At 45.1% G+C, this 6,257-nt stretch overlaps 1 pseudogene; it reads left to right on the top strand.

Moving 5' to 3' along the window:
• The first annotated feature begins 2,999 nt into the window (after window positions 1-2,999).
• Window positions 3,000-3,742, top strand: LOC117702147 (glutathione S-transferase P 1 pseudogene; annotated as a pseudogene).
• The last annotated feature ends 2,515 nt before the right edge of the window (window positions 3,743-6,257 follow it).

Raw genomic sequence — 6,257 nt, 5'->3', positions numbered from 1 at the left:
AATTTTGGGGGGAAAAAGGTTTCCTGGTGACAATTAACTCAGTTCTGAGTGCACAACAAAGTTTAAGGCATGTTTACATTGAAACTCTTTCCTGGGTACATATGGCTTCTTCCATAAAGGTGGGTTCTGTTGACTTAGAAACAATGTTTAAGGTAAGGGTCTAGGGAGATAGAGGTAAACACAATGCCTGTGGGAGTCAGAATTGGCCTGGCCCTAAGAAAACAAAGAAGTCACTTAGGCTGTTGTAAGTATAAGTAACATCCTTCATAAGGATGGGTTTTATGGACTGAGAAGCAATGTTCAAGATTTTGATGGGGGTGGTGGTTGGAGGGTAGGGGGTGGAGTCTTGGATAAAGAAACATAATATCCTCAGGTATTCAGGCGAAGCCTCGCCCTATGGATAGCAAAAGAACAGCAGGTTGTAAACTGTATCCTTTCCCCGGCATTCTGGGTGGAAGACGGGTAGACATCTTCCTTTCAAGAGACAAGCATGTGTCTTTAAGCACCTAGGTTTTCCTGGGACTCATCTGCACACGAACCTCTTACCCTCTATGCCCTTCAAAAGCATGCCTCATCTGACCTACGTTCCTACCACTAGGCTACACTCCCTGAAGCTTCCAGTACTTCCCAAAGTTTCTCAGACTGGGACGAAAACCCTCAAAGCAAGAGCAGTGGTGGTGGGAAGAAACATCCCTTATCCAAACTAAAGCAATTGGCTTCCCTCCCGAGAGACGAATTTTGGAGCCTCCTCTCCCAGTCGGCTGAGCAAGGTCCTAAAGAACAGTGTAAAAGGTGAAGCATGAGAGACAACAGATTCTGAGAAGAGTCAGTCCATGGGGTTGAAGTCAGCAGAGTTCTGGTGTGGCTGCCTGGATTTTCTTACCAAAGCCATACAATAGCTGAGGGTGGGACTAGGTTCCTGACCTTAAAGTTGGATGATGTAAGAGATGTAAGGGACAGTAGGTTTCTACGTGTGCTAGGCAGATACTGGCAGCTTCTGCAATTCAGTCTGTGGGGCTGAAATTTCTTCACCACTTAGAACACACACAAACACCACATGCAAGACCTAATGAGTTTATATGGTAAAACCAGCATCCCATTCACAGTGTGTTTGCAGCCAGGAGAATAATCAAAAATTAAAACAGCAAGCTAAGTGCTGGAGGAGAAGTCTCTGAGGGGAGGAGGATAGGAACCCCGAAGAAAAGCTGGTGATGCTCTTTCACTGAAGAGGGATAAATACACAAGAGTCCAAGGGTCCAAGAAAGGGAGGAGAAAACAGAGGCTCTCAGAGCTGTGGATTCCTGGGGAAAGTCTAGGAGGAGGAAAATAGAGCATCCCAGTGGGAGAAACCAGACTTCTCGATGGTGTTCCAGAAACACCTATACATATATCCTGGGGTGATGTTAAAACATTTTTGGTTAAGTATGGAAGGGTTTTTCCCCCACTTGTATCATTTTAGCACTCAAAAAGTTTCAACCTGTTTTAGAAATTTTTAATCCCAATCCTGGGTTTCTACCCCACCTTTGACCATTTAGTTCAAGGATAAAAGACACACACACACACACACACACACACACACACACACACACACACGGCCTTACAATAAGCCTTAAGTAGCACAAGAGCTGGGCAGATATCTACCCTCTATGCTATTAGAATCTACTTTCCTATTGATAACCCTGAGTTCTATTACTTACTATGTTTCATCTGGGCTTCTTTTAACTTTAGTCGACCAGCCTCCAGGGCTGTTTTCTTGATTCCTAACCCATCTCCTTCCTCCTCCTGTACCTTCTTCTTCCTCCTCGTGGTCACTTCTGACTCCAAGCCCGGGAAACTTAAACTCACCAATGGTTCTTTTGCCCAACTATTAGCTGTTGGCATCTTTTTTTTTTTAACCAATGAGAAATAACTTGGGGGCAGGGTCACATATGTGACTTGGGTCTATGTGCAGACTCTAGGTCTTGGAGGTTGCACTTAGCATTGCAATAGACAGCAAGACCAAACTCAACATCAACCTGCAAGTATGTTACATTCAAATGTTAGCAGGTGTGTCGTGAGTGTTGCAGCAACACCTGTAATCTCAGTACTCAAGAGGCTGAGGCAGGTGGATCATGAATTCACAGTATCTTAGGGGTTCATTGCTGTGAAAAGATAATGTGCTCAAGGCAACTCTTATAAGGACAACATTTACTTGGGGCTGGCTTACAGGTTCAGAGGTTCAGTCCATTATCATCATGGTGGGAAGCGTGGCAGCATCCAGGCAGACACGATGCTGGAGAGGTGATGAATTCTACATCTAAATCCAAAGTCAGCCAGGAGGAGACTAGATTCTGCACTGGGCAGTGCTTGAGCACAGGAGACCTCAACCACACCTTCACAGTGACACACCCCCTCCAACAAGGCCACACCTCCTCCAACAAGGCCACACCTCCTCCAACAAGGCCACACCTCCTAACAGTGCCACTCCCTATGGACATTTGTATGCTTGGTCCCCAAGGAGGTGTGGACTTGTTGGAGGAGGTGTGTCACTCACTGGAGGTGGGCTTTAAGTGGTACCAGGAGTGGGGTTGGGTTTTGAGATCACAAACACCAATGCCAGGGCCAGTGTCACACTTTCTCTGCCTGCTGCCTGCAGATCAGGATATATATATATATATCAGCTACTTTTTTATTCTCAAGCCTGCTTGCCTGCTGCCATGCTCCCCACCATGATAATACTGAACTAACCTTCTGAAGCTATAAAAAAAGCCTATTAAATTAAATTAAATTAAATTAAATTAAATGCTTTCTTCTATAAGTTGCCTTAGTCATGGTGTCTCTTTACAGCAATATAACAGTATCTGAGATACAATCTAAAGCCCCAACACCCCATGATGACATGGCAGCAGATTGGAAGACCCTCCTTTTAACATATTAGAAAAAGCAACAATTTAAAAAATGAAAGGAAATTCAGAAAAAGAAAATTGTACACAGAAAACAATCCATTAAGAAATGCATCTGTAGGTGATCCCGCCAGAGGTACCTCGCCTTCTACGCAGCACTGAATCCGCACCTCCTTATACGCAAAAGCCATGCCGCCGTACACCATTGTCTACTTCCCAGTTCGAGGGAGGTGTGAGGCCATGCGCATGCTGCTGGCTGACCAGGGCCAGAGCTGGAAGGAGGAGGTGGTTACCATAGACACCTGGATGCAAGGCTTGCTCAAGTCCACTTGTCTGTATGGGCAGCTCCCCAAGTTTGAGGATGGAGACCTCACCCTTTACCAATCTAATGCCATCTTGAGGCACCTGGGCCGCTCTTTTGGGCTTTATGGGAAAGACCAGAGGGAGGCTGCCCAGGTGGATAGGTGAATGATGGGGTGGAGGACCTTCGGTGCAAATATGTCACCCTCATCTACACCAACTATGAGAACGGTAAGGATGACTATGTGAAGGCCCTGCCTGGGAATCTGAAGCCTTTTTAGACCCTGCTGTCCCAGAACCAGGGAGGCAAAGGTTTCATCGTGGGTGACCAGATCTCCTTTGCAGATTACAACTTGCTGGACCTACTGCTGATCCACCGCATGCTGGCCCCTGGCTGCCTGGACAGCTTCCCCCTGCTGTCTGCCTATGTGGACCGCCTCAGTGCCCGGCCCAAGATCAAGGCCTTTTTGTCCTCCCCCGACCATGTGAACTGCCCCATCAATGGCAATGGCAAACAGTAGTGGACCGAAGAGACAAGAGCGTCTTGTCTCCCTTTTCCCAAGACTAATAAAGTTTGTAAGACCAAAAAAAAAAAAAAAAAAAATGCATCTGTAACGGTTAGTAAGATGTAGCTCTTCTGAAAGATTGCTATAACAAATGCTACAAGAGCTTAAAAGTGAGTTTGGGACAGCGTGAGAAGAAAATAATATTATAAGTTAGAATGAGAGGGGGCAGAGCACAAATATTGGTCAAAGAAATCTTATTCGAAAGCAACATAAAACTTGAAGTAGCAAATGTTCAATGAAGATGCAGTAAATTTTTGCAAAATACAAGTTAATAAAATAGATGCAAGAAAGAGTAGAAAACCAGAACAGATCAGTTACCACAGAAGAGACTGGAAAAACAAGAGCAAGAGGAAAAGCAGAAATGCACTCTCCTAGCAGTCAGGGTTGTGGGCCTGTAGGTCCAGCACTCTGGAGGTGGGCAGGAGAATTCTGAGTAAGAGGCTAGCCTGGACTACATAGTGATGCCCGGTCTACCCACGGGCCCTGTAAAGCAGACAAATAAATGAACCAAAGTATAATGTTGAGAAAGTAATTGAATCTAAAGTTTGGTCTGGGGAATCAAACCCAGGGCCAAGAGCATGCTAGACAAGTGCTGTGTTACTGAGCCACGCACCCAGCCCCATCTAAACGGCTACACAGGAAATTACTGTTACTTACATTATTTGAGCTATTAAGAAAGAAGGAAAGGAAGAAAAAAAGGAAGGAAGGGAAGAAGGAAGGAAGGAAGAAAGAAAGAGGCAACCATTTGTTAGTCAGCAAATTAAAATGCCAAAACTTGATTGAAGTTACTAGAAAATGTTATAAAGTAATCTTACAATTAGCTGAACTAACACCAAGATCTAGTTCAACCTCACGTGTTGACAGAAATATTTACTACTATTCCTTCCCCCAAAACCACAAAACTGAAGGACAACAGGAGCAAGAGAGGCAGGGTTGCGGTGTGGCTACCAGCTTGGCAGTAGAGCTTTTACTCAGTACACTTGAGGTCCTGGACTCAGTCCCCAGCACTCCTCTCCTGCCAGAAGATCCCGGTATGCCAGAGGAGGAGACAATAGCCATAAAAACTTGGGCTATCTGAAAATGGATGAGCCAATGGAAACTGACTTGGGGTGCTATAGAAAGCTAAACCCTAAGCCAGAAATGTATTCCACCTCAGGAGTATCCAGGACCTGAACAATTGAAAAAGGTGAATTCCTCTACAAACAGGGAGAAGGATATGATTGTATCAGGAGCAGGTAGGTTCCCAGGCTCCCTGCCTTGCCTTCTGAACGATGAGTGGCCTCCACTCCTGGCAGAAGGCTATCTGAACTACTGCAAGTAAAGATTAGAGGAGGATGGGTTACGGAAAGTTGTTTCCCTGTGCCCTTATTATCTTCTGTATTATCTCCCCAAACACTGATAGATACATTTAACCTTCTCAGAAAGAAAATAAGAGGTTTCATCTTTGGGGCCTGATTGCCCAAGACAAAGGGCCTAATGATGTTGTCTTAGGTACTTTTCTGTTACACTGTTAAGATACCATAACCAAGGCAACTTATAGAAGAAAGAGAGTGCTTGGTGCTTAGGGTTTTGGAGGGTTAGAGTCTATGACCATCATGGAAGGAAGCATGGAAGCAGGCAGGCATGGCACTGAAGCCGTAGCTGAGAGCCCAGATCTTGAGATAAAATTCATGGGGGTAGAGGGGAGAGAGAAAGACAGCCAAAGACAGAAACAGACAGACAGAGACAGACATACATACAGAGAGAGACAGATTGAGAGAGAGACATACAGAGAAAGAGACAGAGTTAGAGACAGCATCAGAGAGATACAGAGAGAGACAGAGTCAGAGAGAGACATACAGAGAGAGACAGAGAAACAGACAAACACACACACACACACACAGAGGCAGAGGCAGAGATACAGAGAGAGACACACAGAAAGAGACAGTGATAGAGAAACTGACTGATAATAGCACAGACTTTGAAACCTCAAAGCTTGCCCTAAATGATAAACTCTGCCAACACGGCCCCACTTCCTAATTCTTCCCAAATAGTTTCAACAACTGGGGACCAATCAGTCAAACATGTGAGTATGAGCCTATAGTGTCCATTCTCACTCAAACCATCACAGATATTGACAGGAGCCCCTAGGAAAGCAGAAAGAAGCCCATGAAGACCTGTGTCCTACCCATGTTCACCAAACTCATCGTCACCATACCAGTGCGGCATTCTTCAGGGTGAGCAGTTAGCCAAGGATTGCCACACAGGAAAGAAAATTAACATGAAAAGCAGAGATTAAAAAAAAAAGAAAAGAAAGTAAGAACAGAGAGAATAACAGAGGAAGCTGAGTGGAGGGGTCTATCCAGAGACAAACCTTGATCCCTCAGCACTGTAGGGGAAACTGGAGAACATCCAGGGCAAAACATCAGTCTAGGCCAAATGTCTCTGTGGGACATGGTGGAGCTGTGACCGACGAATTCCCATCTGGAATTGTACACCCTGCTGAACAGACCATCACAATCATGTGTGA

Source organism: Arvicanthis niloticus, unplaced genomic scaffold (genome assembly GCF_011762505.2).
Source record: "Arvicanthis niloticus isolate mArvNil1 unplaced genomic scaffold, mArvNil1.pat.X pat_scaffold_509_arrow_ctg1, whole genome shotgun sequence".
NCBI classification, from domain to species: Eukaryota; Metazoa; Chordata; class Mammalia; order Rodentia; family Muridae; genus Arvicanthis; species Arvicanthis niloticus.
Note: the sequence above shows the minus strand (reverse complement) of the source record. Positions and strands in the feature narration are given on the sequence as shown.